Raw genomic sequence first — 25,399 nt, 5'->3', positions numbered from 1 at the left:
TAAAATTACAAAATCAATACAGAACAAGAAAGTCAAATCTAAGAAAAGGTGGAAGAAGCAAATAATTACTATGGCCATCAGATCCTAAACTGAACTTCCTAACAGTCATGGCAAAAGGAAACAAGTTAAATTACATAGGTTAATCTAAATTTAAAAAATAAATAAAATGTACTCCCCACTTTTGGTATTCCCTATCACAAGGCTGTGCCTAATATTAACATCTACCAAATGGTTTTCTTGATATTCTTCATTAATTTTGTAAACAATGGCGTTTTAAAAATTGCACACATTTTAACATATCTTGGATAAAAGGAACATTTTCAGCACTATGGATTTTGCAAATTCTAACCCTGGGCCATTCCCCTCTATCCTACTAAATTTCTGGTTTAATTTAATGTATTCTATGCATTCCATTCAGCACAACTGAAGGTTTATAAACTGACAGCTTTGCAGTTTAAAGCCACATGGAGTTGGTTTAGTAATTCCAAAAGATAAGGTTCTTAATGAGTATATTTAGGATTTTAGTGAATAAGAGATTATGCCAGATATTTCTTTGCACCCAGCCAACTGAAAGCGCATTTTCTGGCTGTCACTTTATGCGCCTGTGGGAGGCTATAGAAAGGGTGGAGAGTTCAGACTGTCCATTTGGTCTTATTAAACTGAACTTTATTTTCTTTCTCTTTGATTAACCGGCACAAGTGTTCATCTCTCCTCATCGGTATCAACAAGGCATCAGTGATCAAATGATCACTCTCAGTGAATCCTGTAATTACAGAAGGGGCTTAGTTTACAAGTCAAACTAATTCCCTGAGAGGTTGAAGGGCTTGTTTATGGCTTTACAACTAGTTAAGTGGTCTCAGTTATGAGTCAGTATTTATGAGGTTAGGGTTTGAAGGTATTACTTATATAACTGAATAATTATATAGTCATAATTATTCTCCTCTCATACCACTGGATGTTTGGGCATATTTTGGAACATTACCTTTCCTAATTCAGTGAAGCACCCAATAAAATACTTACCCAGGATAACTGGCTAAAAGCAACATTGTATTTCTGATGTAATCAGTTAAATCAGAGTAACACACACCAAGAACTTTACAATCTGTTTTGTTTAAGGACCTGGGACTAACAAGATAAATATGAAGGCATCAAATTTTGTTCAAGTATCCGTGTGTCTGCTTATAATAGAAAGAACATTTTGTTGTTTAAAGAGTTCTCAAGCAGTACACTTTTTTTTTTAAACATGTAACTTTTCTTCCTTTTCATATATTTATTCCATGGACTAAGTTTTTCAAGGGTCATATATTTTCTTTCTTCAGTGTTTTAAGGACCTCATGAATAAGAATAGGAACCAAGGTTGTTAAATCTCTTTTGTGACCAGGACCAGTGTCTAGAGATCTCTGAGTCTAGAATTACCACTTTTGAAAATAAGCATGAAAAAACCACTTTTATTAGTTACCCATAAATGACTGCAAATTAATATCAATATGCTTAATTAAAACAATGCAAAGTGATAAATGTAATGCAATGTTAGAAAACTCAGTTAATGTGAGCAATAAAATATTCGATATTAAAGAAAAATACAGAGTACTGTTAAGTTGGCTTTCATACTATTTACATCGGGATTCTTAAAATTTTCTTTTTCTTATAAGAAAAAATAGTCAGATTATTCTACCTACCTTTTCTCATTTCTCTGGACTGAAATAATTCTATGTTTTGAGACACTGAATTTATTTGAAATTCTTATTTTGTTAATCTCATTGTACCCACATTGGGCTAAAAGCCTTCGTTGGGGAAATCTCTAGGATTTCCAAAGCCATAGGAGAACACAAAAAAAAACAACTCATCATAAAATAAAAGATGATGAGCTGGTACAAACAAGTCAAACAGTTTTCCCAAGTGAGAGATGAACAAATCATATTTTCTGAAAAAAATATTTTGAGCTTGTCATAGTTGAAATATTTGAGAAGTTCAGTGGGACTTAGTCCAGAGATATTTGCCACATATTAAAACTACAGAATTCTGGTTGTAAAAGTTTTTGCATTTCCACATGACTAACAGAGAACCACTAAGAAAACTGACCTCCAAGAAACAGTTCTTAGAAATTTAAGCCAGTTCTGAAAATTTAATTCCTTGTGTCAATGTTTTGTGAGGCTTTGATTTTTGTTTGTCAAATTAAGTCTCTGAGTCTTGAATATCCAAACATTTATCAAGTAGTAAAAATGATCTGTTGAACTTGATACAAAGTCCAATGGTAATGAGAATCTTGTGGGAGACATCATTTGTCTCTACATGTTTTTAAGAAAATAAAAGTCTTATCTTTTTCTGAAAAAATGTTATATGAATGAGAATGTTGAAGTTTTGAAATTAGAAGTATTTTTTTCCCCAAAGAATTTAGCTGAAAATCTAGGGAACACTACGGTTGTTGGGAAATCTCAGATATTGCTCATTGTCTTTTAATATAATTTGAAGTATTGGGAATCAGTAAGTACTACCGCTTACATAACTAACTACATGATCAAAAGTACCGCTTAAAGTTAAAAATACATCGATTTCTAGATAAAGTTAAAAACATATCAATTTTTAAGGTAATGAAAAAGACTAGAATCCATAGAGAAAGGAGTGAAGTGGGAAGAAATGATGCCACAGCAGACACTGTGGGCAGATGTTTCCCATAAAAAATGTAAACATGTCAGTTTTTAATACAGTGGAGCTTTTCATGAGCTGATAATTTCTCACAGATGTAATATTAATTAATCTCTTCTAGTCAGTTCCGTGTCCCAAATCAATAAAATTCTGTGGGACAGAATTTTATCATCTTTTCTGGCAGTCAATGGGATGAATGAGGGCGGATCCCTGAAGGCAAAAAAAACACAATCAAACAGAAACTCAATCTCTGCTTTCAACTCCCAAATCAACTCCCTACTGCAGAGGGGAATCATTCCTGGATTCACCATGTTGCTGAGATCAGTCATCTGGCTCCCTGCTTCTCTTGTCTTCTCCTGCCTATTTTCACCAAGGCAGACAGTTTACTATCCTTATAGAACATCCACTGGACCACATATTTAACCATCTAAACATAAAACCCTTAGATGGCTCCTTAGTACATTTCATATAAAATGCAAAAACGTTTGTTTCCTCAGGGTACAATGTTCTACCCAACATCTGCAGTATTCCCACTTTGCTTACCATGCTACAGTTGCAGGGTCCGCTCAGGTTCCTTGAACTACCAAGCAAGCTTCTTCCTCAGACAAACTGTTCTCCCCACCAAGGATCCTCTTTCTCCCCTGCCTAGATGAAACCAACCTTTGGATTTCAACAAGGCTACCTCCACATCTGCTATTGTTGTACACATTTATTTTCCTCCAAAGCACTTATCATAAGTTCGATTTATATATCTACTGGATTATTTGTTTTTCATTGTATACTCCCACTATATTCCATGAGGCCAGATAATGAGGCTACTTTGCCCAGAATATGCCTAGAAAAGCAACTGGGACTAATAGGTGCTCAATTAAAAAAAATGGTTGCATGTCTAAATGTAGATCTATTCTGACGTTATTGGCTTCTTAGAGATATAATTTGAAGATGCAAAAGCAACTAATCAAGATATAAAGCATTTAATTAATTGATTCAGATACTAGACAGCTATTTTGATTGATTTTTATAAGCTGCTGTACTGAATTGATTTGAATTGAAGAGCTGCATTTGGGAACTCATTTTGATTTCCAAAGATCCACATACATTGTTATCCTGCCACAGTTCTCTTCTCACCTGTTCACAGGGAGCTATAGGAAAGAACCTTATTTCAAAGTTCAGGCATACTTACACAACTTTCTGACAAAAAATAACTAAAATTATTCTGTTTATCTAGAGATACTAACGTTTTACTGAACGATAATTTCTAACAGTAGGGTAATCTATTTCTGCTACACATTATCAAGTAAAAAGATATGTTTATGGTTTATAAATCTTAGGTAGTTTTTCAGAAAATGGTTGATAAATCTCAGAGGTTCATGCCCTAAAACAGTAAATTATGGCAAGAAATCACTGAACAGTAAAAGCAATCTCTCTTTTTCATATGAATAATTCTTTAGGGAAAAACAACAAAAAAATGAAGAATTGGCTCAGATGGTGTGCACAGCTTTGTGCAAGCCTGGAAGCAACAACAAAGGAAGAAAAGGGAATGTGAGGGACCCCTCACCACTTCTCCCCCACTGCTCCTTGCTTAGGTTACCAATTGTCCAGGTTTTAGCACTGAAAGTTCCATGTCCCAGGAAACCCTTTTAGTCGCTCTCCAAAGGAGGTGAGAGGATGAAGGTGTGTGCGTGTGCGTGTGCGTGAGGGGGGGGGAGTGGAGAGGTGGGTAGGGATGGGTGAGAGAAGAGAAGAATCTTGCACAACTCTAGAAAAGAAAGAGAGGGATCTGCCACCTGAGAGAAGGCTTTGAGCTTGAAGAGAAGATTTCAAAATTATATGCTCAGCTAAGCAGAGAGCTGGAGATGTGTTGTGGTGATAATTAGGCTGTGGGGTCTGGAAGGACAAGGTCATGTCCACAAGCAAGGTGGGGATGGGTATCTATCTATTCAAGAAGGCTCACCAGTTAAAGAAGATGGCTGATCCATCCAAATGCTAGGTTTTCACAAAACTGTATTTTAAAAACCAGATAAAATTCAAACACTAAGATTTAGTGCAAAAAAAATTCTAAAAGACAGACTAGATTTGGGCAAGGGATTGGGACTATTAACATCATTCTAAGCAAAAATGTAGAACACAGAAAAAGAAAAGACCATTGGGCTTTTTCTTCACGGAGGTAAATGTCAGGAAAATGGTAAAGGTTAGAGTTTCCAGATTCTGAAATAACACTTAAAGTCTTCAGGAAGTGGGTATAATGGTCATACCATTAATAATAGAAGAAGCTGTGGGAAGTCTAAGTGACCATACAAAGTCACACACTATCTTAGGTGCGCATTCCAATACCCTGGTTCAGAATGCTCCAATATATTAGAAGGGATCAAACACTCTTTTGATTAACCAGTGAAGAAGAAAGCGGCCGATCAGAACACAGGCAGGCTTGGAAGGGCACAGGGAGGCAGGATCCCCTCTTCCATCAGCAAGCAACCAGGACTCAGACCTGGACTGTGGAAGGCAGTTTCTGGGCTGGAGCTCCTTGGGCTCCAAGCCGCAGGCACACTCTAAGCACTGAAGATTCCCAGTGAGCTCTCAGCACATTCAGCTTGGGCATGGATATTCAGACTCACACTCCATGACTGAGCTACAACCACAGGCAGATTTCCCTTAATGTTGCCTGATACTTTTTCTGAAATACCAGCCTACCCAGGACAGTTTGTCAAAATGCAGGCATCTAATTGCTTGAAGTTATATTGTTATTCTCTGATTATATTTCAGAAAGAGTTCAAAAGAATAATTAAGAGCATGGACTTAGAGCCAGACTGTCTAGGTTTAAATACTGGCTTCATCATTTACCTAGCTGCTTGATCTTGGAAACTTTACTTATCTTCTCCGGTCCTCTGCTTCCTCAACCAGATAACGGGGAAAAATTAAATCTCCTCATAGGTTTATTGTGAGAATAAAATGAATGAAGGCCCAAAAATATTTAGAAAAGTGCCTGACATATTTGTTAACACTCAGCCACTCAACAAATGCTAGCCCTTAATATTATTACTATTATTATTCTGGTTAATGTCAGTTGTAAACTAAACATAGGAGTGGGTTATAAAAACTATGTTTTGGTGTTTCTGTCTCACATGTAACCTCTTTCTTCAAGAGCTGCCTTGACTCTTAGAGTCTGCTGCACAGGCAGATTTTGGTGACCCTATCCATATTGTATGTTTGTGTCTTCTCTTTCCCTGGCTAGAGCTGACTGGACTAGATACAAACACGTGCCCCAAGGCCAACCAATCCATTGACTGGCTATGGACACTCAAGTCATTTGGGATCAGGTTACTTAGAATTACGGCCAATCTCAACCCCAGGACAAAACCAAGTCATGTGCCAACCAAAGTTATGAGAACTGAAACCACGAGGAAGCAGAAGTCTGTCTGTGGAGAGAATGAGCTGTAATTCTGAAAAAAAAAGAGATGTGAAAATAAGAAGAGAGAGACAGAGGGGGAGGGAAGGGAACCTCAAAGTAACACTCAAAGGTTTACTTGATAGCTCTCTACCAGATACAGTTAATTATCTCCCTCTCATTATTTTGATTCTTTCAGTCTGGTTTGATATTCTTGAGGGGAAAGGAAGGTGGGACAGCCAGCATTTTATTTCCTTTGAAGTTCTGATTAGATACTGTACTATCAGATTCATCTTTTTTTCTTCTCTATTGCTCTATCTTTCCCCCAATTCTGAAGGTTCTGGGAGGAATAAAAATTTGCCTACCCTTGTAAAAAGACCCCCTTTTTCATGACTTTAAAACATGTTCACAAAAATGGTTAATTTCACCCTCAGAGATTTTTGAGAACACAAACCATTACAGCAATAACACAAATTGTCCACAAGTACTAGGCACTGCCAGTGGAAGCCCGTGAAAGGGTGTTTCAAAGACAAAGAGTTCCACAGAATCCTGATAGGTGTTGGTGGAAAACACGGTTCAGTCCCATGGTTAAATAAATTTGGTACATATTGGTGTAAAAAAAGTCAAGAAAGTTTGTTTACTTCGGAATTTACAAGGGTCTTTAATATGCTAGTGTGCAGTAGGAATCTTTAAGAAGTACATGTGGCTTTTCATGGAGGATGCCCGAGACGCTGCTTGTTCACGGAGGATAGTGACACAGGGAACTCACTTTGGAAAGATTAATCTAGATCACTGATTCTCAGTGGGAGGCAATTGACACCTCTGCCACCCCCCACTCCCTGAGAACATTCAGCAATATCTGAAGACAGTTTTGGTCGTCACAACTCTGGAGTAGGCGGGGTTGGTCAATGGTGTTGCATCTCGTGAGCAGGGATGCTGTTAAACATTCTACAATACACAGGACAGCCCCTACAACAAAGACTCATCCTGCCCAAAATATCAATAATGCCACGGTTGAGAAACCTGATCTAGATTACAGTACCTTAATCCAGTGACAGGAATTTGAACGGAAGGGTGAAGGGTAGAGAAGGGGTGGGCTGCAGGCTTCTTGGACACATTCTTCCTTCTCAGGGCAAAACACCCTTTGGAAAGAGAGTTCTTTTGAATCTCCCAGAATCTGTACCAGAATAAGGGCTCTTGTTCCTAGTTTAACTAAAACCTTTTTCATGCCTCTCAGTCCTATTATACTCATTGTGCAGATCCACAATCCACCTATCTACAGGAAGGGGCGAGTGGCAGTGTTCCATTTTAAAGATATTTCAAATTCCCAACATAAAAGGATAAATAAGTGTGAGATAAGTATTGGTATTTTTTCCTACCTTATGTTTTGTTCAAGATTTACTTGGTCTAATTTATCTCTACTACATGCCAAGGGAGATCAGAAACAGCAGAGGTGGCTCTGGTTACAACTGCAAGGCAATTTTGAGGACGGTCACCTCCTTTCCATTAGTTCTTTCTTCAGAGCCCCGGGCTCCTCTTTCATTTGTCCAGCCTTTCTTCCTAGATTGAGAACTCATGCCTCTTAATGCATCAGAAAGCCTTACTCTTCCATGGCCAGGGAATATGTTCATGGTGCAGGAAGAGGACAAAGGAACGAACATTCACATAGAAGTATTAGTCTGCATCTGTGAGAGAGCACTTCAGTGGAAGGTCTGTCAGTGTCTCTTAAATCTGCCCTTAGGTACTTGTAGAACTTGAAACTTCTGACACTTGAGCATGCATCTCAGAGACATGCTTCCTCATTGGAAGACATTCTTACCAGAGACAGTAATGGCTCAGGACATACAGGGTATGGATGTCCCAGCTAGCCATAATGGAAAACTTCTACTCACCCCTTCCTCTAGATAGGGTGGCTTGTGGATCACCAGTATTCCAAATTCCTATGGGTGTTACCTGGTTTGCCTTGGAATAGTCACTCTCATTCTCAGATGCCTGGGGGAGGTACCCTCCCTGGGACCCTGACCAATATAATAGAACTTCCCATTTTTCCTGGTCCTTTGCAGTCATGGGTTGAACAGGACTGGCCAAGTCTATAGAAAAAAGGTATGCTTCCACAGATCAGGCAACCAGAGTATTGAAAGGTTATTTATTTCTCCCATTTTTTTTTCAAATTTAAGTGATATTAAACTAGAACATTTTTTTCAATCTTTTCCTTAATATGTTGTTGATAATATAATTAGTTTGTAGAGTTTAAAGGTAAACCATTTTTTTTTGGTAGATAAAAGCAAAATTATTCCATCGAAAAGTGCAGAGGACTGCAGTTATGTAGGAAAATGTTTTAGATTTGCTTAAGAGTGGGGTATGAAGGGGAAGAACTCACCTCCAACTCGATGGGACTGAAAACCAGGGAAAATCTCTTCCCTTTCAGATTTGAGGTTTGCTGCTAAGCTCTATAGACAGAAAGAGCAAGCTGAATACAAACATGTTCTTCCTCTCTGATAGTGCTTAGGAAAGCCTGGTATCCACACACATGTTTCAAAAAGGAGCATGCTGACCATATACATTGGCCTCTCATTATAGTAATTCTTCTCCTCCTTATCTTTACCATAATCACTATTTTTAAACTTGTGTTTCCTTCTGGCTCACTTAGATTTTCTCTCTCTATGTTCCCCTGAAAGGTCTAAGTGAGTACAAGCTAATATCAGCTGCATCTTAAATATTGCAATATGGGCACAACATCAGAGAGTTATTGAGGTTTGGCCATGAAATGCTTAAGGTGAAACCTGAATTGTTTCTTCTTTGTTTTGTATTAGGAATTAATACCCATTACTAATCCTGTGTACATAATGAGGTAGCTGGGAAGACAGCACAAAATGAGGAATTGCTGCCATAGAAACTACCAATGATTTTGCACTGTCACTATAGTTTTTAGAGTTATGGAATAGAACTCAGTTTTAATAATTTAACATTTTTTAAAAGTTACTTTTCTTCAAAACCCCAATTTCTATAGCTCTGTCTCAATTCCACAATATTATCTATCAGGAATAAATCCAAAGCCACTAATATCCACAGTCTAGGGAAGGAAACAATCTGCAAATTCATGTGTGGAGCTCTGTCTGCACTTGAATTTCCCAAGCTCTGTCTGCACTTGAATTTTCCTGCAAATATTCTGTAGGTGAGAACCTTGGTACTGATTATAATTTTGAGTGGACTGTGTGCATTTCATAGGTCTTACATTTCAAGTGATATTCATTTTCATGTGTTAATATTCAAACAGGACCTTACATAAATGAGTACACAAGGTTAGACATGAAGACAGAAGTACAATGAATCAATTTGTCATTTTCCATAATGATTGGAGAATTTTGACAGCACTCAAAATTTAGCATGCCTGTGTATGAATGTGTGCGTGTGTGTGTGTGTATGGAGGCAAGACACACATCACACAGGAAGAGGTCTGCTATTAGTAACTCTTCAAGCCTTGAGCTTAGATATGCATATATTTTCTTACTCTAACAGAATAATGCTTGCTAAAATTTAATTACTTAAGAGAGAATCTGCTATTTTCGGGAAGATTTAAGGAATGTGTGTTTCCACAAATTCCATCAAATATGGAATTTGATCAACTTTTCTGGTGCTTGTGGTCATTTAAAAAAATTATTTGGGAGTGAAAAATCAACAATTTTTTAATCTTTTAAAAATAGAAGCAAAACATCCTTAATGTCAGTCTGTATTCTGCGCAGCCAAGTTATATACCCCTTATAATAGAATAGTCCTTTCTCATGTCTAACCTAAATATATCTGTTACCAATTCAGGCTACTTCTCCTTATTTTGCCTCAGTGAGGAAAAAAATACAGAACCACATTTTCACTGCTGCATATTTTTTTCTAAAAGCCATTATTAAATCGTTTCTTTGGCATTTCTTTCCTTGACTAAATAACCTCAACTCCTTTTACCTTTTTTTTTTTTAAATTAATAGGTTCTATTTTCTGGCTCTTTCATTCTTCCTGAAAACGCAGAGCCATAGAAAAGGTAGTATTCCCCATTGAGAGAGGAGAGAGAGCATCAGAAAGCAGCCAGTAGTGTTTATCAGGTCTGGGCTTCACATGTCCCTTTGACTAGGAGACCTGCCGAGCTTGCACTTCCGCAAAGGTTTTCCCCCACAGGTATATAATAGATTAACTGCCCAAGTCCCTGGCGTGAAACCTGAGTGCAGAGGCTTGGCCAATGGCCTTCCCTGGGCCACTGCTGGTTGGAAAGCCCTGCCTGCAACTTAGCTTCCAAGAACACGCTCCCTGATAAAGAAACCGAGACTAAGCCTTCAGCTGTTTAGGGCCTGGTGCTTCTTCTATCATAGCAACAGGAGTTTCCCTGTTTTGTTTTACTTTGACTATACCTACTGAGTATGTGCTTCATATTTATATTTTCACAATTAAAATGATGCCTGGGGCATGGCCGAGGGGTCAGTGGATAGCTGGTGCCTCAAAAAGTCCCTCTCCTTATTAGCACTGAAAAGATCTTTATCGCTCCAAAGAGACCTCCTATCTGGGTTCACAGGGTAACCCGACCTGAGAGACACCCTTCTGGTAAGCCTTGATAATCCCACCCCAGAAGCACCACCTTCAGGCAATTTATCAAATCAATAAATTTCCAGGCTAAAAATGATCTTGCCTCGTCCCCCACAATAAAACAAGCGCACACAGAATTCCTACCATTATTATTCTGTTTTTATCAACCTTCTGACTACATCTACCCTAGCCTATACTAAGTTAGGAACCTCTCCAAATGTCATCTAGACACGCCATAGTTCATTCTAAGATGCTACACCCACGTGTATTAGTTTGTTAAGCTGCTGGAATGGAATATATCAGAAATGGAATGGCTTTTATAAAAGGGAATTTAATAGTTACAAATTTATAGCCCTAAGGCCATGAAAATGTCCAAATTAAGGCACCAACAAGAGGTTACTTCACTTAAGAAAAGGTTGATGCCGTCCAGAAACACTTTATCAGCTGGGAAGGCACATGGTTGGCATCTGCTGTTCCTTGTTCCCGGTTCTGCTGCTTCCAGTTTCTGATGCCAGTGGTTTCCTCTCAAAGTGTCTGTAGGCCTTCATGTAGCTTCTCTAGTATGCAACTCTGAGTTCTGGCTTGCTTAGCATCTCATGAGAAGGCACTTGGCGATGTCTGCTGGACCCTGCATCTCTAAATGCCTGGGTCTCATATTAATTCTGCTCTCCAAGCATCTGCATCTGAGGTTTTTTCAAAACGTTTCCCCTTTTAAAGGACTTCAGTAAAGTAATCAATACCTACCTTGAATGGGTGGAGTCATATCTCCATCTAATCAAAAGTCACACCTACAATTGTGCACATCACATCTCTGTGGAGATAATCTAATCAAAGGTTTCTCCTCTACAATACTGCATCAGAATTAAAAGAAACGGCTGCCCCCAAAGGACTGGATCAGGATTAAAATATGGCATTTCTGGTACATAATATTTCCAAACCCACACACCATGTGAAGAAGTTCAAGCCCTGACTTTCATCTATAAGGACTCTGTTTTAAAATGCCCAAAGGTTCCATATGAGAACAATTGCATTTTATGCAGCTATTGGATGAGAACTGTTGGATCACATAGCAAAACGCCGCTCCAATTTGGTAATGTTTTCAATGAGTTTTATTTTTCTAATCACAATAGCATCCCTTTTGGAAAATAGATATATACATATGTAGGATACATAATACTGATTTTCCTATAGACAATGCTTAGTGACCTACGTAATCACACACCCCTTGCCACGACTCAGTGTGTCCCAGCGGTCCTCAGGATGCACAATGGGAACTGGCGTTCTAGGGAAAACCTAGGCTGACAAAGCACCACATTCTTCTCTAAACTCTCATGATGATCCAGATGGCCCAAAGGTTTATTTTAGGTTTGAATTTCTACAGTTTTGCTAGAGGTGCTAACTTGGTAGCGTTCTAGGCTTGTTTAGTTAGCATCATCAATATCCTTCATTAAAACTTAACTGTAATCTACTGGTGGTGAGAAAAGAGAAAGTGGGAAAACACACACACCTGGAATTTTATAATACTCCAAACATTTCAAGAAAGTATTTTAATCTAAATTAAATTTAGCTTAATGAATATTTCACTAATGAAGAATGCAGAAGTTTGGTCATTTTCAAAGATTTAATAAAGCCTTCCAAATTACTATTTGGAATAAATAGTAATTCAAATAACACCAGTTTGGTGATCCTTGAAGTAACTATTTTTAGTCATCTAATGTGATGGACTAAATGACAAAGATATACCTTTGGAAAACTTTTACATTTGGTATAGCGGTCATGAAAGTATTCATTACATAACTTTTTAAACATGAACAATTTCATTAAACTCCTCAAATGCTTCTTTGAGATCCTGACTAAGATAGGAGAATGTCAGAGTTAGAGGAGCTTGACAACTTGCACAGCTGAATTGTGTCATGACTTGAATTTAAATTCAAATCAGTATGAAAATGAAAATGAAAAAGAGCATTTTGTGTTGCATGAGGCTACAAATGTCTCTGATAAACCCAGCAATAAGGAAAGCAGTTGCTGCCAGTGCTGGAAAATCACAATCACAAACAGCTCTGAATCCAAGCAAAAAAGAGGAAGAGGAAAGCTTTATTTTTGAGTAGAAGTATCTATAAATTCATTAAACTGGTTGAACCCATTTAATGCTTACTATGAAAAATTACGGATTAATAAACCCATTAAGTCTTTCTCGTATACCTTTTGTGTACATGTTGATGGCAACACATAAATCCCCCCAAGTAATTAACTATTTTCAGGGATGGGTGAGTATTTTGGATCCTAACCAGCCTTGACCTGTTAAACTTTGAGACGATAAAGCCATCAATTAACAGAAATACTCTGCAATAATTCACTAGGTGTGCATCTTGCATGTTTGTTCTCCAACCTCTTCCTCTACTAGATGTTAGTAATTAGGAAGCCTATGTATTGAACCTTGCCATGAAGAATGAGGGCAGAAATGTATACTGCCAAGTGGGAAAGAAGAAAATGTATGGGCAATCCTTACAAAGCAAAGAAGCCGCCAACAAAACTGCTAGCTCACTGCAACTTTAGTGGTAAAAGAATACAACATTTTTAATGAAAGGAAACTGCCAAGAAGCTAAATGCTATCTTGTCAAATAAAAATTGAGAACTTTTCCTTTACTTTGGATTCAACATACAACATAAGTACACAGGATGGTCTCAGTTTTACTTAGTTCTGACACTGAATCTTAATGTACACTCGATGACAGTCTGATAAACCCCTCTCCTGCCCCAATTTCTCCAACAGCATCTTAACTGGTCTCTTTGCTGCCATTTGAGCTCAGCAATTATTTATTGGTCACTTCCTATTTGCCAAGCACCATTTAGGCATGGGTCTTACTTACTACCTACCTTCTGCCAATTTTTCACACTAAAGCCAGAAGAATTTTTCCAAAGCATAAATCCAGTCATGCTATTTTCCTGCTTTAAACCCTTCAGGGGCTTTCCATTCCCCTTAGGAAAAAGTTCCAAACTCCTTAGTACAGTTAACAAGGCTGTTCACAAATCTGACCTTGGCCTCCGTTTCTAGCCACAGGGATTTAGAGGCCACTGGCCCTGTGTGTGAACTTCCTCACTCAGGCCTCACTTGTCCACTCTCCCTTGCAAGTGTCTAAGACAATCGGCATCTCCCATCTATGGTTTCCTTAGGTGACCAGCCATTGTGAAGCTGACAAATCTTTACACCTGTTAAAGTGCAGCTCATAGGGTGAGTATCATGTCATGTTCATGTTTGCCACTTTATATAGTTACTCGTGTTCACTTTTATCACTTCAGCTATTTATTTAGGAGGCTGTCCAGAGATACTGAGCAACCAAATTTAGAGTCCAAGGAGATTTGAATAGGAGGTTCAGGCAAGATGTAAAGAATGATGAGTAGAAGAATAGTATACAGGGGACACAAATTTATCAGCCTCACACACACACAAAGTCCCTTCCAATCTACAAGAAGTATTGTAAAGGAGTGGTTTTCATTTTATGAAGGTCTATACATTAATCAGTTAATCTGGTGAAGAATGACAGGTAAGAGAATGGTTTACAGGTGGTAATAATAAAAATGTCATTTTTATAATATTCAATGTAAGCATCACAAGCACTGGCAGATGGTTCCTTTCCTATCTCTGTCACTGAATGACAGTGAACAGATTTAACCATTATTGTCTTATTTCTAGAGCCTAATGTCATAAAGTAATGAATGGATTAGCTATATCATTAAATATCATTTCTGCAATGAAGATGTATCTCATCCAGGTGGTAGTCATATAATGGTTCCATGAAATCCAAGTGAAAAACCAAGTTTCATCTTATAATAGAATCACTATTTTCCCAAGAAAATTTCTAAAGAAATTCAAGTAGCAGTAAACTGTAAAGAACAATATGGGTCTCTTCTCACTGATGATTATCCTCTACTTTACTTATACCCCTGAATATGAGCTCAGTATCTAAAGTCCTTCTAATGGGATGTCCTAAATCTTTTATCTTACTTAATACAAAATGCTTAGGATTTTGTCAACTTAAAACTTTCTCTGCATCGGTCACAGTCAATTCATTTAGAACCCTTTCAGATGTCTAGCTGTCCCTTCAGTTTTTGTTTGTTTGTTTGTTTGTTAAATTGTCTGTCTTCTACATTGAGCATGCCAAGCAACCATCAAATAGGAACATGATGACCTTACTGGCTTACATTTGGACAATGCTTCTTACACTCTTTGGGTGTCTCCATTAGGGTGCAAAGAGTGCTGGGCAGACTGGAATATGTCCTGTCAATCTGCCTGGCCCTCACCATTGTTCTTAATGACTCTAGTTCTGAACCAGAGCCACAGTGCAACTATTTGTCTCCCCTGACAAGCCATGACTGTCACCTAGCCTAAGTCCCCACCATGAAAACAATCCAGTTTGCGCCAAAGATCATCACTTTCACTTTAGAAAAATTTACACTTAGTGCTTTAATTTTCCATCAGATTGACAAGGAAAAAGGTTTGGGATTTCTTGTATACCAAGTTCTGTTTTAATCTTCTCTTTTCTTCTTGATCTTTTTTTGCGATTACTTTTTCTGTTTTCTTTATTTTTAAAACCTCACTCAGTATCACACCTCATTTCTCTTCTTTTACTATTCTGCCCCAAAGCTATTTTCTTTAGAGAATGCAATTTTTTTTTTTGTCCAATATTTCTCACAACCATTAAATATTATTACCAGTAACTTTCCCCCTTACATCTAGGTTTTTCTTTCAAGTGATTTAAGATCTGACTATTTTATGCCATGATAGCTTTCGCTTTTGTTTGAAAACTTCACCATGGAAATGTTGTTACAATTTTAATATAGCTGAGAACACGAAGATAGCCAGAAAGTAAGGTGTTAGGATTTTCTTATCTTACGTATTCATAATCATAAGAATATTAAATTGTATGTATACATTTTTCATTGCAGGGAGTGAGGAATATTTCTGAAACTAGATACATTTTTCTCAATTTATAAAAGGAAGTTGTTGAACATTGGAGTAAAGCACAGGTGGCATATTCCAATTAGCAGATATCTTTAATTTTAGAAAATAAGATAAAAAGACTTGTAAGAATTCTTCAATTCATCTGATTCTCTTCCATGATACCAAATTACATGTTCCTGAATGTCATGTATCAATTACAGACCTTTGGTTTCACAGGAGAAAAATTGTGAAAAATTGTTTCCTTCACTCTTTTGATCTGTTTTTGAATAATTCACTACAGCTTGTTGCATGAGCCCTGTTCAAAAGTCTCTTCAAGTTCCAAAAAGGTTTTCTTAAATTTAAAAAGTCTGTATGCTTAGCTTCTGTTGATAAATGTTCTCTTGAGGCATATTAAATGGATATAGAAAATCTACCCATGGATAAAGTATAGTCTTTCACATTTTTTAAATATCTGGGGGAAAATAAAGATTTTATTTTTATTTAATGGCAAACTCTTAATGGTAGAAATGTTGAACTAATGTGCTTATTTGGTAAAGGCAAGTATGGTAGAAAACTTTGCTCATCAGCACATTTCTAATAATATTACTGGCTCAGATCAGTCTGTACAGTATTATTGTTTTCCAGTACAAGAAGATACTCATATTTATAGTGAATGATGATGAACGAATATGACTCTACCTAATGAGGCAGCCAAATCAGGGCATGAGAAAATTTGAAAGTTGTAGGGGCAAGGTGGAAAGAGTATTGACATGTATTCAGGAGTTTTGGACTCGAGCTCCACCTTAGCCACTAGTGTCGGTGGTAAATATGGGCCTTTCTCTTCATCTGTGCAAATGAAGGAGGTGAAGCAGTTGACCTCTTCCTCCAGCAGTCAGATGCAGTGCTGGCTTAGGCAGGTTGAAAACTATCTTGAAGATAAGAATTTTCAGGATATATGTCACTGAAAAGATTAAGTAAATAGCAATTTTGAAGATTTGCCCCAAAATAACACAGTGGCAATATTCCTATATATTAAAAAATGCAAGGGTCATACTGGTTGTGGTTCATTGTAGGTATTAATAACTTAGGAAAAGAAAAAACCTATATCTCCTTGGTGTCATAGTCTGAAAGGTGGTGAAAAATAATTAACAGAAGAGGTGGTGCTAAGCCTTTATTCTCTTAATGATGTGGGTGGGTTTGGAACATTACATCTTTTAAGTGAGTACTTTCTCTTTTACAAAACAAACAAACAAAAAACCAAGAACCTAAAACTCACTTTTTATGGAAAGTCTTTTCTGGGATTGCCTAGAACTTGAACAAATCTATTTTATAGATGAACGGTGAAGGTCAGAATTTCTTCTCCAAATCACTTATCTTGACTTGCCATAAACCATTTTAAGATTTTCTGCATGATTATTCTGTAGACTCATAAATTCTCCAATAAAAGAAAAAAAGTTTATTATTTTATCAAAATATAAAGTATAAATTAAGATAGTATGCAATTGTCATAAGAATAGTAGATATACATATCAAGGAAGTAAAAGAGAGGCTTAGAAAGAAACATACCCAGAAGCTCATTTTACTTATAATGAAGGAAATGTCACAGTTCATGGAGAAAGGAAGATTAATAACTGATTGTGGGACAAGTGGCTAAACAGAAGAAAAATCTTCTGACTCTTTGTCTCATACCATTCACAAATAAGAAATTCCAGATATATAGAGGTTAGCTGTAAATAATAAGGCCCAAAAACTTTAAATAAAAACATGATTATTTATCATTAAAAATCTGCCCCTTTTATTGAGGGCATTTTTTTAAAAGCATGCTTGAAATAACACAGTAAAAGAAATAAAAATTTAAATTTCCATGTGATACAAAAAAAAATACACTGACATCTAAAACACAGACTACTATGTGGCTGGGAAAACATAACACAGTCAATAATATGTTGAAGGGCATAGGCTTTAAAATGTTTTCAAATCTTTAAGAAAAGCATTATTTTCCCAATTAGCATATAGGCAATATTACAAATGGAAAATATACAATAAAAGGGACACTTATGGTTGATTCAACTGGTAATCAAAGCACTGTATATTAAAACAGTAAGCAATTTACTCAATGCAAGAATATGTATAGAGTACAAATCCATTTCCAAAATAATTTGAAAATATGTATCATCAGCAGCCTTAAAATCTTCATACTGCTTGACCCAGTAATCTTACCATCATGAATCTACTCTTAGTAAATGATTTTAAATAAGAAAAAACCTTATGTACAATGACATTTAGCTCAACATTATAAGTAAGTGAAAAAAAGTCTTGAATGCACCAAAGAAGAATGGTGGTCACTGTGGAATTTTGGTATATGTTCAAGTTGGAATAATATATGGCTATTAAAAATCACTTTTGAAAGACAACCTGGGTTCGATTCCAGGCCCGTGCACTTCTCCCACCAAAACAAACAAAAAAATTCAACAAATGTTGCTGCAATAACGAGATACTCAAATGGAAAAAGAATGAAATGTGACCCCCACCACACAGCATAAAAACAAAAAATGAGTTTGACAAGAATATGTATTATCAGAAGAAAATGTTTTTGTTAAAATGTAAGTAAAAACTCAGGACACACAATTAACTGAACAGTAATGTCTCAATATGTAAGTATACAGACATTTTCTCTTCCATAATCCAAACATTTAATGGAGAGCATGAGCTATAAAGTCTACTGAGAAAATAATTTATATAGGTTGCTTTCAGGACACAACACACATACAAAGTTAAAACCTATTTTTTTTTGTGCTAGATTTCCAGAAATTCATCTATATCCACTACGAGGTATTAACTTAAAGACTTGGTTTAAATACTGTAATTATAGAAGTATTGTTTTCTACTATTTTTCTGGGGATGTTTTTACATTTCAATTACACTGTGGCTTCCTTTTAAAACTACCATTGAGTATTCTATCATAGCTTACAAAGAACAATATAATTTAATTCAACTTGCTAAAAAACAAACTTTTGGAACTCAATCATTGTGAATATTGAGACTGTTGAGTTTTGTTACTCAAGCAAATTGCTTTAAAATAAAATAATTTCTTCAATGTTCAACTTTCTGGCACTTAAAGTTTTGCAAACCACCTAGTAAGGATTCCACTGAATTTTCTAGCATTTAGATTTTCTGGAATAGAGACAAAGACTTTTAGAGGTCTATTAATTTCTAAATCCTTTGAGAATCAACATAGATTATTTTGGAATGAAGAGAAAAGGTTCTGAAGTTCTTTTTCAACTGTTTAAAAAGACAATCTCTTTCAACATACATTGTTAAGAATTAAATAAGTGGATTGGGCCTATTGTGGGTAAACCATAAACATATCATCAGTGGTTGGATAACATGTAAATCATACTGTAGATGGTAATGAATAATTCAAAGTATCAGGTTAATGTTCCTCCTAGCCCTGATTCTCTCTGGTTTTGCATTCTGTTAAACAACCCATAAAACTGCATGCTGCCTTCTTCCTCTTCAAAAGGTCCTGTTTGTAAAAAAAAATCATGTTCTCAATGGTCTACTTCTGAATTATTCATCAGATGTTATGGTTCCATTCTTATTTCACAGCCCAGCTGTATTCAAGTAGCAGATTGTCTGGTGGTTCTCAATTGGGGGTGAGATTCCATGTCACCCTTGGAAGTTTATTAAAATATAAACCCCAGGGTCTGCCTTAAATCTATGGAATCAGAACGTGTTAAATGGAGGCGTATGTGGGTGTGTCACTATTTTCCCTCTCCATTAGGAAGGAAACCCCCAACTGAGAGCCTATGTCTTATTGTCTTAGAGTTTGGGCTTCAGCTGTGGCAGAAGATATGATTCAAATCCCTTTCTGACCACATATCTCTCTAACCCTGTGTGACCATGTTATTAACTTTCTCTGAGATGAATTGCTCCTCTGAAATATGAGAGCTATGATACAGAATTCAAAATATTATTTTTGATAATCAAAATAAGACAAAGTTGAATATGCCTGAACTTCCCTCTCTGTCAGACAAATTTTCTTCTTTAGCCTCTAAAAGTGAATGATTTTATATAAATAACTTTCTTTGTACAATCTTCTTATCTTGGTTTTCTCTTAATCAGACAGATCTGACAGTATCCATGAGGAATCTAAAATAATGAATGTCAACCAAAGCAAAGCTCGAGGGAAATTCATTTTCACCATCTCTTAATATTTGGTTTTCAAAGACATTTGACTTTTAGCCTTTCTTGCTTTCAGAATGAAAACTTGAGTCACAACCTCTGGGAACAATTTGCATATCATTTCTAACAAAAGTGTTATGAACTTCTATCAAAGCTTAGTGCTACTCAAGTTGCAGTACAAGAATAAAATTACTGTTGAGATAAAATTGGCAGTTGTTGGGTTGAATGCCAGATGATAAATGAGAAATCTTAAGGCAACGAGTAGCCGTGTGATCACAGCTGTTTTCCAAATAATTTCTTCTTTAACTGTAACATATTGTCCCCACGGAAGGTGAAGAGGTGCTAAAAAGCTAAATTTCCTAGGAAACATTAGAGGTAAAATTTCAAGTGTCAGAATAATTGCTTTGAGTCATTTGATTCAAATGAGATGACAATAAAGATGACAAATTTTAAAGAAACTCTGCAGAATGAGTATTTGGATTTCAGTATTCTAGAATGTCTTCCATTGTACTGAAGGTGATTATGAAGTACTAAACCAAATTATTTTCAATTTACTTTATAGGCCAAACTCTTAAAATAGTTAAAAGTGGAGGTAGCTGACAAAATCTAATAACTGTATAGGATTTGAATCTCAGAGAGGATGAAGTAATTGCCACTTTAGTAATTAAAGCAGAAAAAAAAAGATTATGTGAAAAAATCTATTGATAATTATAGCAAAGTCTTACTTATAGGAACTGTGGGACTAAGGCTCTGAGATGACATGGGAAGGCTAGGTCACCCTGGTACAGTTTAAGTAACTAAGAACTTGGAATAGAGGCAATATTTTTATTGTGACAGTGCAAAATACTGTGCTTGGCACATAATAGAAACTTAATTAAAATTTATTAAATGACAAAAAAAAACCTATAGCTCAGATGCAGCTTCATTCAGTGTTTTAACTTGATTACTTTACAATTAGGTATTATTGTGCTGTCCATTTTTGAGTTTTTGTATCTAGTCCTGTTGCACAGTCTGTATCCCTTCAGCTCCAATTACCCATTATCTTACCCTGTTTCTAACTCCTGCTGGTCTCTGTTACCAATGACATAGTCCAAGTTTATTCTCGAATGTCGGTTCACATCAGTGGGACCATACAATATTTGTCCTTAGGTTTTTGGCTAGACTCACTCAGCATAATGTTCTCTAGGTCCATCCATGTTACTACATGCTTCATAAGTTTATTCTGTCTTAAAGCTGCATAATATTCCATCATATGTATATACCACAGTTTGTTTAGCCACTCGTCTGTTGATATTATTATTATTTTTATTTTTTTCTCTATACTAACATTCTATATCTTTTTCTGTTGTTTTGCTAGTTCTTTTCCTAAATCGATGCAAATGTACTAAGAAATGATGATCATGCATCTATGTGATGATGTTAAGAATTACTGATTGCATATGTAGAATGGAATGATTTCTAAATGTTGTGTTAATTTCTTTTTTCTTTAATTAATAAAAAAATTTATTAAATGAATGAATGGCCATGGATTGTACATGTACACTTAACCCTAGTAAGCTGCCTCGAAAATGATCTGTACCAAAAATGGTACAGATAAATACCTATAAATCCATTATTATAACCAAAATTTGAAAAATCCCCAAAAGAACATTCTTCCTGAGAGGGGCCAACAGAGGAAATTCATATAGAGAGGAAACCATTTTTCTCACAAGACACAAAGCCAAAGTTTACCAAGTAATGAAAACGGAATAGTACTTCATTTAAAGAGATTTTAACCTGGCCGTTGGCTCTCCTAAAGACCTATGAGGGTATGTGCTAAATTTTTCTCTCAATCTTCTTGCAGTCTCCTGGTGACTCCCACTTCCTTTCTCCTGAAGACAGCCTGATTTCTTGTCCACAGCTACTGCAGACACTCACAAACTGGAGGAAACATTCTGCCACTCTTCTTTTAAATAGCCTTATTATACAAAGGGCAAAAAATGTCTAGATTTGGCAGTTTAAAACAAAAACAAACACAACTGCAACCTGTTTCATTCACCTCAATACAGGGGAGGACAGAGAACTGTCTAGTGTTTCTATGGCCCCTCCCACTGCACAGGTGCTCTGCCAGCCTCACACTGCTTCCTGGCAATCCGTGCATCCCAGTGGTTGAATATACCATCCGCCCCTACCGTGCTCCGCTTACATCATGCTCAGAAAGCTGTTTTACGATATTTATTTTCACTTTTGGAGATACATACGGATCAAAATTTTACTCAAGATAGAAAGTTCTGGGGTGGACAAATGGAGAAACCAACCTCCTAGGAAGTCCATATGCCTATTCTTCTCATTATAACTTTACAGGGACTGTATTTATATGGTTCCATTTTATGGGCTAAGCAATCCTGACTTATAGTCAATAGAATTTGTTAAAAGCACTATATATTTTTTCTTGCTTGTACAGACAAAAACCTCTGGTGTTTTAATTTAGAACAGAAGAGAAATCTTTCAGAAAAGAAGTATTTTCTGCTATTGATATTCTGCTTCAAAATCTAGAAAAGCCACGGATATAAGGTACACTGCCTTTTCCTTTAAAGACAGGTTACATACAAAAAACAAATTCATGATTAAAAATTGCTGTAGCATGAGTGTCCAGTTGTGGAAACAGCTTTTTAGCTAGAGGGGACTTTGCTTCCTATTGAATAACAGCTCCCAGCCATTTCCACTCATGATGGTAAAGGGAATCTTTCTGACATAGCATATTACAGTGTGATACATTTACTGCAATTCTCTAAATCTGTAAGAGAGGTAGCCTCTGTTGTTAAGCTAACAGCCCAGTTGTTTGCTACAGGCATATGGGTGAACTTCCATCACTAATAGAGTTAGCAATGTTCTTCCTCAAAACTAGAGAAACCCTAGGTGTGTGCCCTCTAAAGCCCAAGCTCACCAAATGCAACACAGCAAATTATCTGACTGAACGTGGCCTGTATTAGATCAACTAGACAGTCTGTGACTGCAACATCAGTGGTCCTGGCTTCCCATAGGATAGCTTTGAAAAGTAAGAGCTGAGAAAAAGGAGTGTTTCCGGGTGGGCATTTTGTGAAACTGCTGCTGGAGATGAGTTCTGACTTTCTTAAAGGATGGGTCTGAATTTTGGTTAAAGACCTAGAGATTATAAAACAGTGCCCCACATATAGCAAGCACCCAGAAAATGTTAACTGTTTTCCTCTTTTTCAGGGACGGGGAAATCTTTGTCCATTATTCTGTGATAGTGTGTATACAGCTAAAGTGAACAGATTAAGCTCTAAAAATAAGACGACAAGAAATTATACATGGTAAAAATGGCCCATAATCTCCTTTAATGTGAAAATAACACATTAACACAGCAATAATTATATTCATCCCAGATCTGAGAACCTCTGAAAACCTGTAAGCATATGTGTGGACATTCAAACCATTGCATCTTTAAGATTGCTATCAGATCTCTAGGAGAATGGGGAATAGATGGTTAAAGAAGTCTACAGTGATCTTGCTTGTCTACAGGAATTGCATTATTCTGTTTTAAAATGAAGCCTTTAGAACTTTAGTATGTGTTGATATGTTTCTTCATTGTGGTAAGGATTAAAGAAGATGATAGGACTGTATCTTAGATGGGTGTTGGATTCTAACATTAGAGGGTAAATTTTAAAACTCCCTATTTTTAGGCACTCTTACATAACTGTAGCTCATACATGGTATTTTGTTAAAATCACTTTAATTTGATACATTTTTTTCTAGGCTTTTTAGCCATGATTAATGGTGACAGAATAGTCATCTGGTATGAATCTTGGAGTCATAGATTATCTGGGTATGAAGGATCCTTTATCCTAATGTCCTCATTAAAATTTTGATAATTCTCTACATCATCTGAATTGACACTTTTTGAACATGTTCATTCAGCCATTTACAAATACTCTTAACTATGGTAGAAGACAATTTAAATTTTTCTAAGACTTTTACATTTGATTTTTTCAACTGCTTTACTAAAAATTCTTGAGTTTTGAGTCCAGTAAACCTAACAAACAAGGAAATGAAGTAAGGCTGGTGTGAAATTTTCTTGGTGAGCTCACTGAGGATCATAGAGACCCTTTTCAAAGTACTCATATGCCCATCTATTAAATAACCCATTCTAGAATAACGCTTTTGATAAATTTGAAGTTCTCTGGTTATTGAAATTTCCTGAAATAATAATAAATCACCAACAGCATTTGTCTCTACTTTTTTACCACTCTTTCTATTTTCCAAAATCCTTCCACAACTATGGATGACAGTTGGTTTATCTCAGAGTTTTTTTTGGATACTTGGGATAGGTATTTGAATCCACTCCAAGACTCAGATTCCCTTAGGAGAACTGCATGCTCTTTTATAAGGGCCAGATGTTTGGCACCAGTCTTCGTGTTCAACATCGTTTCTGCAGCCTCCTAGTGGAATGTGCTTATGTGACATGATGGGTTTGCAAAGCTTGACACTGGAACACCAGACATGAAAGTTTTTGCCTGATGATTACTGAAATACATAGCTATTTATATCACGAATAAGAATCTACGCAAGATGGCTTTGATTGTGCTGGTGTGTCCTAATGGTCCTCCCCCTAAAATGGTGCCAGTGATGCCACAGATGGGTACAGTTCATGCATGGCATAGCAGGCAAGCAAGCTCCAACAGTGGTATACTGTCATACATTCAATAGCCCTTTTACCACCACCTAATCAACCTCATTTACTTCCCTCACCCCATGCAGAAGAGATAGGAACAGGGAATTGCTACAAAAATGGCCCACCCTGATAAAGAGCTAATCCTGTCCTCCCTGGAAAAGAGGGCACTGTGGTTGCTTTCTGAGGCTCAGCACAGCCCTCCTTTTTGAGGCTCTGATTCCCAGCGCCCTTCAGCTCTGACTCACCTCAATTCTCTCTGCCCATGCTTTGCTCATAGAGGTTTTGCAGTACTGGGATAAAAACAGTCATAAGTGTCTTATTAAATCTCTGAGAGTGTTTAAGTATTTTATTTTTTAAAAATTCTAGCTTACAATTTGGTAATTGTCTTTAAAAGTTTTCACCAAAGTGTGCAGGACTCAGTTCTTTATGCCACTGGAATTTTTTCAAGCCAAAAATGCAGGAATTATCCTTGGTTTCTTTCTTTCTCTCATACTCCATATCTGTCAGTAAATCTTATAGGCTCTGCCTTCAAAATATGTCCAAAATCCAACCACTTCTCCCCCAGTTCCAGTGCAATCACTCAGAGCCTCTCTTACCTCGATTACTGCAACAGCCTCCTACTGGGATGCTTGTGCCCCACCCCTCAGCCCCATGTCAGGCCATCCCAAATGCAATGCTATAAATAAATAAGTTAAATTATTTCAGACTTCTGCTCAAAGCTTTCCAGGGACTTCACATTTTCCTTAGGGTAAAACACAGACACCCATAAGGTCCTATCTGATCTGCATCCCCCAGAGTTACATCTCTGATTTCCTCCCCTAGTTCTCTCCCTCCAGCTCATTCTGTTCCAGTCACTGTGGCTTCTTTGATATTCCTACCATATACTAGGCACTATAGCATACTAGATTTTTGTCTTTTTTATGGCTCTGCTCGGAATACTTTTCCTTCATATATTTGCATGGTACACTTCCTCACCACCTGCAAGTCCCAACTCAAATGT

At 36.7% G+C, this 25,399-nt stretch overlaps 1 protein-coding gene across 2 annotated transcripts in view; it reads right to left on the bottom strand.

The window, feature by feature from the left end:
• The window catches only part of KCNQ5 (potassium voltage-gated channel subfamily Q member 5), a 552,577-nt gene that overhangs the window by 251,693 nt on the left and 275,485 nt on the right, over positions 1 to 25,399 (bottom strand). The gene's annotated exons all lie outside the window — the stretch shown is intronic.

This window comes from Tamandua tetradactyla, chromosome 5 (genome assembly GCF_023851605.1).
Source record: "Tamandua tetradactyla isolate mTamTet1 chromosome 5, mTamTet1.pri, whole genome shotgun sequence".
Classification (NCBI taxonomy): Eukaryota; Metazoa; Chordata; class Mammalia; order Pilosa; family Myrmecophagidae; genus Tamandua; species Tamandua tetradactyla.
The sequence above is the reverse complement of the archived record's forward strand: the minus strand, read 5'-3'. Positions and strand labels throughout refer to the sequence as shown.